The following is an 11,329-nucleotide window of genomic DNA, read 5'->3' as shown; positions in this document are numbered from 1 at the left end:
GGCACAATATCACTTTTTTCTTTGACTTGTTAGCTATGTGTATGCCAAATTTCATGTAATTCCAAGCGGTTCTTTAAAATTTAGAGGTTTTGCAATATTTTACCGTTAAAGAACGGACAAATATCTATTTATACTATTGGAGTTATTGTGCATCCAAATAAACATTCTAAGTATGTGAAACTTACTTCGATTTTATATTTATAGTATGATAAGATTGATCCAAAAGATGGCATAACCCAGACATCCAAAGTGAAAGTTCTCCTCCAACACCAAATTGTTCTATATGGTCCACATAATGTTCAGAAAAAAGTCACACCATTTTGAGCGTCGGGTTTGGACGGGAGAGGGGGGAGAAATCGGTAAATTCGTAGTTTTTTGCATTTTTCGTCAATATTTCTAAAACCATGCGGTTTAGCATGAACAACCTTCTATACAAAAATGTTCCAAAGTTACAGAGGTAGTATAGTATAATTGGTTCAAAAAAAGGCCTAACCCAGATATCAAAAATAAAAGTTTTCCTCCAACACCAAATTGTTCTATATAGTCCACATATGGTTCAGTAAAAAGTTACACCATTTTGAGCGTCCGGTTTGGAGGGGAGATGGGGGAGAATTCGGTAAATTACTAGTTTTTTTAAGTTTTTCGTCAATATTTCTAAAACTATGCTATAGCGTAAAAATATTATATACAAAAATATTCTACATTAAATTTAAAACAAAAAAGGTCATTTACATAATTGTTATAAAATCAACGGTTCCAGAGTTACGGAGGGTGAAAAGTGGAGGTTTTCGATACTTTTTATATTTTTTGGGCAATTGATGATGATTTGGGTGGTGAGGTTGACGTTTCTTCAAGGGCTTATCACTAACATACCATCGGCCACTGAAATAGCAAATTTGAGATTTATAAAACCCAATCCTGTTAAAGAAAATCAGTAGGAAATTGCCCAAAAAATATAAAAAGTATCGAAAACCTCCACTTTTCACCTCCTTAACTCTGGAACCGTTGATTTTATAACAATTATGTATAGAACCTTTTTTGTTTTAAATTTTATGTAGAACATTTTTGTATGGAAAATTGTTTACGCTAAAGTATAGTTTTAGAAATATTGACGAAAAACATAAAAAAACTACTAATTTACCGAATTATCCCCCATCTCCCCCCAAACCGGACGCTCAAAATGGTGTAACTTTTTACTGAACAATATGCGGACCATATAGAACAATTTGGTGTTGGAGGATAATTTTCACTTTGGATGTCTGGGTTTGGGTCTAGTTATACCATACTATTAATTCAATTGCATCCGATGTACTACCCAAATGTATCAACTTTTATTCAGAAACCGTTACCCCACACATACAACATACTATGCTCTGTGGTTAATTCATTTCTTTTAGCGAAAGATAAATGTCTATTTTATTTCTAAGTCAACAGTAATTACTTATGAAATTGGAATTACAAACTAAGTAGAATAGGAACAAATATAGAACATAGAAAGACAATCATATTTACCATCCCCAGTAAAATTGGGGTCACGTCGCGATTAAATCTGCGGTACATCTTCTGTGGTTTAAAATTTCAATGAGGTTTGAGGTTCTGTTTGCATGAGTTCTAATCTCTTTTATATCGTGCTCTATTTATGGATCACGGGTTATAGTGGCTGTTTCCTTCTTTGGCTAACAATAAATTGGCCAGTCGTATGGATGGCCGAGGAAACAACCGAGGAGAGTTGTGTTGTTTGTGTGTCTCACTCTGTTCCTTTTTATACCTCTCTGTTTCTTTCGACGCCATTAAATCACGGATATTACGACTTCTGTTATTCTCACAAAGTGGGTAAAGCCGATAGTGAATTAAAAGGAATTTTAAAGAGCTGTTTTTCAACGGTTTGAACGAAACAGTAGAACGTATTTTACTAATATTTTAATTAAAGTTAAATTAGTTAAAATACGGTCATAAATAAATGATCAATACGTTATTTTATTAATAGGTACTTCATGCATTTTCTCCGAAATTAATAATACACTCTATAATCCAGCGAAATAAGCAAGAAATAGACCATGTGGGGGACAATGAAATATCCAGTTCGCTGACAACTTTTTTAGTTATTGTAGACCTATAGGATGACCTGTTTCCTGCCTAGAGTTTGCGTCCGTTTTTTAATTATTAACAATTTAGTGCAAACAACGCGATTTTTTCAATTTATTGCACTTCATTAAAAAGCTAAATAGTTGACATTGAAAAACCTTCAAATTGCCGATTTTTGAAAGTTAAAAAATTAATTCGTTGCTTCGCAAACTGTAAAATAAGTGAAAATCGTTATTTGTTAATAAATATATTAATGGATTTCTACGCCTGTTGCCGCCTCTCCGTAGCCAGCTTCCAATTTTTTCTATCGTAACATATATCTTCATCTAATTGCCTCGAATCCATTGCCTCCTGAATATTGTCCCTCCAGCTTCTCCGTGGTCGTCCTCTTTTCTTCTCTCCGGTGGGTCCCATTCTAATATTTTTCTCGGCCAACGAGTTTCATTCATTCTTTTAACGTGACCGAACCATGTCAGCTCTCTCTTTTCAATATCGTCTATTATAGTTTTTTCCACCTTCATATGTTCTCTAATTGTTTCATTTCTTACATGTTCTAATCTTGAAACCTGACAACTTCTAATGTCCATTTCTGTACTAAGTAGCTTCTTTTTATTTCTTGCACTTATGTCCCAAACTCCTGTACCGTAGATTGTAACGCTCTTCATTATACTTTCATATATTCTTCTCTTTGTTTCCTTCCTGATATCTTTGTCCCATAAAATTGAATTGAGGGATCTAGTGATGCTTCTACCTTTATTGATCCTGTGTTGTATTTCATCTTCACTATTTCCTCGTTTGTTAAATATAGCTCCCAAATATTTGCATTGTTTCACACCAACAATATGTCCTTGTTCCAGTGGTAGGTTTTAAATGTCTTCGTTTCCCACTATGAAGTATTCTGACTTGTCCATATTTATTACTAATCCTGCCTGTTGGTAATGCTCATTTAGCTTCCGTATCATATAGCTTGTCATCTTGATCTTGGGCTATAACAACTTGGTCGTCCGCAAAGATTAATGTAAATAGGGAGTCCTCTCCCACTTTCAGTCCCATCGGTTTTACTGCTTTTGTCCACCTCTGTAAGGACTGGTCAAGGTATATTTTATAGAGAGTGGGAGATAGACAACATCCTTGTCGGAGGCATTTTGAAGTATTAAATTCCTCAGTGAAATTTATTGTTAATAACTTTAACTATGTTATTTGTTAATAACTTTTACTAAAACTAATTTAGAACTTTCGTGTTTCACCTAAAATTGGGTATTGGACTACTTAACAAACTTTTAAAATTTGAGACCCATCCATGAATTAGTTTAAAAGTTATTATATTTGTTTATCCCAGAGACCTTTGTTTGCAATAACATAAGACAAAAAGTAATGAACATAGGGCAATATTGCGTATGCCAAATGAAAGTAGAAAAGTAATACTATCAAAATGTAGTATAAAAAGATAAAAAAAATTATCTAACAATCAAAAATCCTAATGCCAAATTTTTGAAATTTTGTATTTTAAAAACATTTAGAATAATTTTGAAAATATTTTCCGTAGAATAAACATTTTTACATATTCGAAAATCTAGTATTTTACACGAATTTTTAAAAATGTAGTTTAAATGGTCACTAGCCGTGGAAAGTTGTGTACATTACAAGTATGCAATTTGTCCAGACATTTATTAATTAATAAATAGTCTAATTTGTTTAAACAATTTTTGAAAAATATATTTTTTCCTTAAAAATTCAGTTTTTCAATCATACTATCCTTATTAATCATAGAAAAAGTTAAGGCATACTTTAATAAATAAATTATCTTCAATAAATAATTATTTAGCAAAAACAATTTATTTATTTTAAAGTGTACTTTAACTTAAAATATTTATTTTTTCAAGAATTGTTTAAACAATTTCGACTGTTTATTAATTATTAATAAATTTACTAACAAATTGCATATTTGTAATGTATGTAGAAATAATATAACAATTAAAACAAGAAAGATCAAAATCCATTGAGTAGATCCGTATATACAGAAAATTGTATTAGTTTGAAACTGCTCTTTCGGTATTTGAACTCGGTGGATTTACAAGTTCCCCCTAGTAACCAATTGAACTACATTTTTGAAAATTCGTAGACGATCCTGTGAAGGTACAATGTTTGTGCAATTTTTTTAACAAAAAACACACAATGAGATTCCTTTTTTATTATAAACAAATTAGCTGTGAATTAAAAAATTAACATGGCTAACTTTGGCCCAAATGAACCTAGGCTAAATTTTTTTATTTGAAAATTCATGTTAAAATAGTGTTCGTGAGTGTCAAAAAAGATTTTTATACTGACAATATTTTTAAAGTTATTCCAAATGTTTTTAAACTACCAAATTTCAAAAATTTGGCATTAGGATTTTTGACTATATTAAATAATTTTTTTATCTTTTTTTTAATACATTTTGACAGTATCACTCTTCTACTTTCATTTGGCATATACGCAGAGTTACCCAATCTTTATTATTTTTTGTGTTATGTTACAGGGCTTTTCATCGATCGTCATTTGTTTCGAGCTTCTATCATATGTTGCATAATCTGTCTACAATATTAATATACACGGATTATACGACATATGACAGGAGCTCGAAACAAATGACTGTGAATGAATAGACCTAATAGGACATCTATAATAATAACAATAACTTTTATGTTTCCTGCAGCCGATTTTGATGATATACATAGTTATAAACAAATGAAGATCAAAATACGGTTTTTATAGCTATTATTATTTAGAAATATGTCACATTTATTTTTAAACTGGGGGACTACTTTAGTGAGACATATTACTTTCTTCCAGCAATATTATTTTAATTTACGTTTTCTGTTAAAACTATCTATCGTGATCGTGTATTGCACAAATAACAAATGTTTAGTGACCCCATAAGCAAACTTTAGGTCAAAATGAAATATGTATTAATTAGTTTGCGAAGTGGGATCGTTAATAACGGAAATATGTGCGCGACTTGTAAATCCCCATATAAATCTGTCCCATTCTCACCTTGCAGATGGCAGAGCAAGCAATTGGAGCATTGTCTAATATATTTAAATAAGCAGCTCGAAGCTAGCCATGAACAACCATGAATATTGGAAGGGACAGTCATATAATCCAATTAAAATTGGTCACAAGGGAACCATGTATGACTGTTATCTACCTAAGCTGCAAACCATTCATAATTTACATATTTAATATGGGATAAACCGGCTACGGCAATATTCTACTCCCTAGGCTTGAATCGAATTTTAGAATACTATAAGCATATTTAACAGTTCAAATCCTCGACGGAATATTTCGTTGTTTCTCCATTGTCGACCGTTGAAATTCTAAATATTTTCTATAGACCAGTTTCGCGCCTTCAGCCCAAACTAAACAACGAAAAAATTAACTATGTTTTGATTTCATAAAATAGTAGAATGTGTCAGAAATTAAATTTATGGGAATGGATGGGAATGGGTAGAAGCTAACTAGTTTTCTGAAAACATTATTCAATAAAATAATAAAACTTTTTTTTCTGATTTTTGTAGATGCTACCGAAATCATATCATCAATTACAGTCCTTGTCCTTGTGCCCACCATTAAAAAAATTATTACCTCCTAGCAAGCAAATGCTATTTTGACCTGAGTAGACATAATACGAGAAGAAGAAGCCTAAGCAAAAAAACAAAAAATAACTATATATAAAACCCTTATATAACCAGTGTTGATATATGAATCGGAGACATGGACAATCTCCAAGAGAGCTTTTATCTATCTGCTTATATTTGAACAAAGGATCCTGAGAAAAATATTCAGTGGCATTTATTAACCCTTATCCGGGCAAGGTGGGTCTAATGGACCCGAGACGCCAATTCTTTTATCATAAACTGATAAAAAAAAATTTATTGAATTTTATGCATCACTGAATTTGTTTAGAAGTATATTTCCTTCAACATAGTCATGAGCTATTCAAAATATTCATTATCATTTTTGAAATTATTGCGTCGAAAGAATTTTGTCACGTAAAGCGGCAACTCGAGCCCGTCGGGCCCTATTTGTATTTATACCTTAAGTCTAAATCTTTGTTACAGAAGTTAATCTGGCAGTCAGGTAATGTTTTTGTGGATTATCTAAACGACTTTTATGATTCCGGAAATCCAATAATAAAGTCTAAACATGTAACAAACAATGTAAACATCTCTTTGATATGAATATCAAAGAGATGCTTACAATAGGTGTTATATCTATTCTCAATGAATTGTAAAAACTGATAATCATTGTTGGAATGCAATAATATTGTTAGGTAGGTACCTATACAATATTTTGAAATAAATAATGCATCTGCTATCAGTCGTTTGATATCGATGTTAGTGTCGACAACTAAGCTTCTAAAAGTAAATAAATGCCTAACTTTTTTTGTTATTATCGTTTGTTTTAACTTAATACTTAATAAAAATTTAATTTTTCATGTCAATTTCCTATTCTAATTTAGAATAAGCTAATCTTGTGGCTTAGTTCCAGCTAAAATAGTAAATTGATATGACAAAGTATTAATTTCTAAAAGTAAAATAATAATATTCTTCTGACTTATGCGTTTTATTCATTTTGTAAACATTGTTTTTGTCGGTACTTTATACATGAGCTGCTAATTACCATAATCTTTTCTCAGAAGGGTTTTCACACAATAATAAAAGGCAACAACATCGTAATATTTTTCCATGGTATGCGTAAACATCAACCCCTCTTTTCAAATAAAATGGCCTGGTAGATTTACAAAAGTTTTTATTTATTTATTAATTAAGTTTTTATTTGACTCCAAATGTTTATTATACTTGTGAATAAACATTTTTTCTACAAAAGTTTTCTTGCATTTCATTATTTTGTGCAAATCCTTCAGGTAGATCGCACCCTCGAGGTAGACCGCATACTATAGTAGCACCTTTTTTTTAATCTAGACAATTTAAATTTAACTTTAATAAAAAATCAAAACAGAATATTAGAAATATATGGGTAAATATGAATAGTATATTCAAGAACAGTGGTGGGCCCAACGGACCCGAGTTGCCCGGTTACGTAAGTAGAATATGTTGCTCGGAAAAGGGTTAAAATGAAATTTGGAAGAGAAGGTACAACGACGAGATATACCACAGATATAAACATAATATTTATATTTGGTAGTAAATACGTACTATCTCTTACTAAAATACTAGTCTAAGATGGGCAGGACATTTGGCAAGATCAAAGCAGAACAATCCTCATAGAAGAATCCTTATGTCACAACCCGTGGGAAGTAGAAATAGGAGTAGGCCAAAACTCAGATGGAAGGATGGTGTAGACGAAGATAGAAAAATAAGCGCAGCAAACTGGAAACAGTTGGCAATGGATCGAACTGACTGGCGTAATAGACTTGGGAAGTCGAGGCTTTTTTTATAGGGCTGTAGCACCATTGATAATAATGAATATGGGATAAACCGACAACGGCAATATTCTACTCCCTAGGCTTGAATCGAATTTTAGAATACTCTAAGCATATTTAACAGTTCAAGTCCTCGACGGAATATTTCGCTGTTTCTCCGTTGTCGACCGTTAAAATTTTAAATGGCGGTTATTGACAAAACACCGGTTTTCGGTTATACCGGATTTTTCTACTTACGGTTTAACCTGGTGGTTATAACCGGTCAAAAAACCGGTTATTCCATAAACCGGTATTCCATAAACTGGTGTTTGGTTTTTTTATTCATATTGCGCTTTAGTTTGCGATACTCCATTCGAATCGATATTAGTCTATATCAGTATAGAGATCAGTCATCAATGTTGTGAAATCGATTTCCGTCAGCTGAAAATTTCTCATTTACGCGCGGGGAGCGAAAAATTTTCAAATTTTTTCTCTGAATTTAGTATTTTTTCCAATTATCCGGTTTTTCACCGGTTATTACTTTAAAAAGAAAAAACCGGTTATAACCGGGTCAAAAAACAACCGGAAAAACCGATTATTGCCGAGGAAAAAATTGGTTTCAGGTTATAACCGGTAGGTTTTTCCCATACCTAGCTCGCAGCCCAAACTAAACAACGAAAAAATTAACTTTTGTTTTAATTTCATTAAATAGTAAAATGTGTCACATATTAAATTTATGGAAATGGTTAGTAATACAGGCAAACCGGTAAAAGCTAACTAGTCTGAAAACATTACTCAATAAAATATTATAATTTCTTTTCTAATCTTTGTGAAGACCGAAAAGGTTTTGTACATACGTATGACTACTGCATGACCGGGAGAGAACAGTAATTTTGAAGTGTGTAAAAAATTTAATTCCTAGCTGAGGGCTTTCGGTTTATAAAGCCATCTTCAGAGCTGTGGACAATAATTATTTCAAGATACCAATATGAAGAGAGAGGGATCCCATCTAAGATTGAAAAAAAAATTTCTTTTCTATGGATGCTATACAATGTGCAACTTCTCTCACTACTTACATACATTTAAAATGAACAATTTCTCATGCAGTGAGAATAGTCGGTCATTGCAGTAGAAATAGTATATTGTACAACAAGAGAGAAAAAAGACATATTTCTCACGAGCGCAGAAGTTTGTTGGCACGAGCCGAGGCACGAGGCGAGCGCCACAAATCAAGCGAGAGAGAAATATGTCATTTTCTCTCGTGTTGTACACTGTACTTTTTCTATGGATGCGTCAAGTATTCAAATTTCAAAATTAAATAATTTAGGTGCTTCTAGGTATATTATATGCCTAAATTGAAATAAAATACATATATACACATAGGTATTTAATGTTCTTAATATTTATATACTTTATTTATTTAAAATTATAATTCACAGTTGAACAGTCTTAAAAGGTAATTTTTGATAAGTTTTGACAAGTTTGAACACATTTTGTGTGACAAAAATAATTGTGTTTGCATTGTGCATGTTACCATGGAACTGGCGATCATATGTATGTAAACCGGCGGTGAACCCGTGAGAAAAAATATTTCTCACTGCAATGGCCGACTTTTCTCACTGCCTGAGAAATTGTTCATTTTGAATATATGTAAGTAGTGAGAGAAGTTGCACATTGTATAGCATCCATAGAAAAATATTTTTTCTCACGGGTTGTCCTACGGTTTTCCATACAAATGATCGCCGTTTCCATGGTAACATGCACAATACAAACACAATTAATGTTGTCAAGTAAGATGTATAGAAGCAAAACTTACCAGGAATTACCTTTCAAAACTTTTCGAAAATAACAAATGTTAATTAGAATTTTAAATAAATAACGTAAGTACCTAAGTTTGAAGAATATTAAATACAGTCGGAAAAATGAAAGAATACCCATGAACGAACATATAAAACACGCTGTATTTTCCTGTCACCGTGTCACAAAGAAAATTGTCTAGTGCAAGTACATGTAACAATAATTATTACATGTAATTGCGCTGGCCAATTTTTTGTGCGACACGGTGACAGGAAAATACAGCGTGTTTTATATGTTCGTTCATGGGTATTCTTTCATTTTTCCGACTGTACATACATGTATATACAGTGAGCACGTAAAGGTTGGAATAAATTCATTTTTTCGAGAATGAATGATTATGGAAAAAATCCCGAAACAGGTCAATTTTTATTTTTAAATTACGAGTTTTTGGCATATATATTATACTAGTGACGTCACCCATCTGGGCGTGGTGGCGTCATCGATGATTTTTTAAATGGGAATAGGGGTCATGTGATAGCTCATTTAAAAGATAATTTAATTCTCTATTCAGTAGTATAAACATTAACATTATTATTTATACAGGGTGCCCAAAAAAATGTTTTTTAATTAAATTTATTGACATAAAAAGAAGAATGCATGTAATTTATTTAGTCAAAAATACATTTTACTGTTCCCAGAAAACAGAAAAAAATGTTTATTTGAAAAATGATCATTGCTTTTCGCTTAAATTAAATGCTCAAACTGTCACGAGGAAGGTGGGTGGCGGCTTTAATATTGAATTTAAGCAAAAAACAATATTTATTTGTCCAATAAACATTATTTTCTGTTTTCTGATAGCAGTAAAATCTATTTTGAGTTAAACAAATTATATACATTCTTCTTTTTGTCAATAAATTTAATTAAAAAAAAATAATTTTTTTGGACACCCTGTATAAATAATTATGTTAATGTTTACATTACTGAAGAGAGACTTGAATTAACTTTCACAAGAGCTATCATACTACCCCTATTCTCATTTAAAAAAATTGTAGATGACGTCATCACGCCCAGATGGGAGACGTAACTAGTATGATACATATGCCAAAAAGTCGTAATTTAAAAATAAAAGTTGACCTGATTCCGGATTTTTTTCCAAAATCGTCCATTTTCGAGAAAATGAATTTATTCCAACCTTTACGTGCTCACTGTATATTCTATTTTAATTTATGCATATAATATACCTAAAAGCACCTAAATTATTTAATTTTGAAGTTTGAACTCTTGACAAAACCGCATCCATAGAAAAAGTATAGTGTACAACCCATGAGAAAATTACATATTTCTTCCTCGCTTAATTTGCCAAATAAAACCTCTGCTCGTGAGAAATATGTCTTTTTCTCACTTGTTGTAGAATATACTATTTCTTATACAGTTTTTTATTGATTGAAAAAACTTTGTTCGACGTTTGGAAAAAAAACTTGTCGGTTGTGAAATAATTGTGGTTATTACCAGCATGCAGAATATACATTCAGCATGGTGTCAACGTCCGCTTCAGATGGTAAGTTTTTTGGCCTTACCATGATCAAATTTTTGTAATGTGTTTTTTGTGAGAGTATTAGTTGTGCCTGTATTAGATGTTTTCAGTAGTAATTGCACAAGAGCTCTGAAATTATTGAATTTTTCCCGAGTGACACTTTGACAGTTTTAATTTCCCGACCCGAAGGGGAGTGAAATTATGTCAAAGTGTCACGAGAGCAAAAATTCTATATTAATTTCAGAGGTCGAGTGCAATTTGTTGCGATTATTTCATGAATAAAACTGTTCAAAACCAAAATTTTATTGTAATTTATTTATGTAAGTACCATTAAACACACAGTTTTTATAAATATTTGACGATTGAAAGTCATCACTTTTATAATTTTTAAAACATTAATTGTAATTAATGTCACTGAATGTATTTTTTCGTAGCAACGAAGGGCATCTGACGTAATATACTTAACGACGGGAGATTATCAAAAATTATCGATTTAATTCAGATTTCTG

This window comes from Diabrotica virgifera, chromosome 5 (genome assembly GCF_917563875.1).
Source record: "Diabrotica virgifera virgifera chromosome 5, PGI_DIABVI_V3a".
NCBI classification, from domain to species: domain Eukaryota; kingdom Metazoa; phylum Arthropoda; class Insecta; order Coleoptera; family Chrysomelidae; genus Diabrotica; species Diabrotica virgifera.
This window is presented reverse-complemented; position numbering follows the sequence as displayed.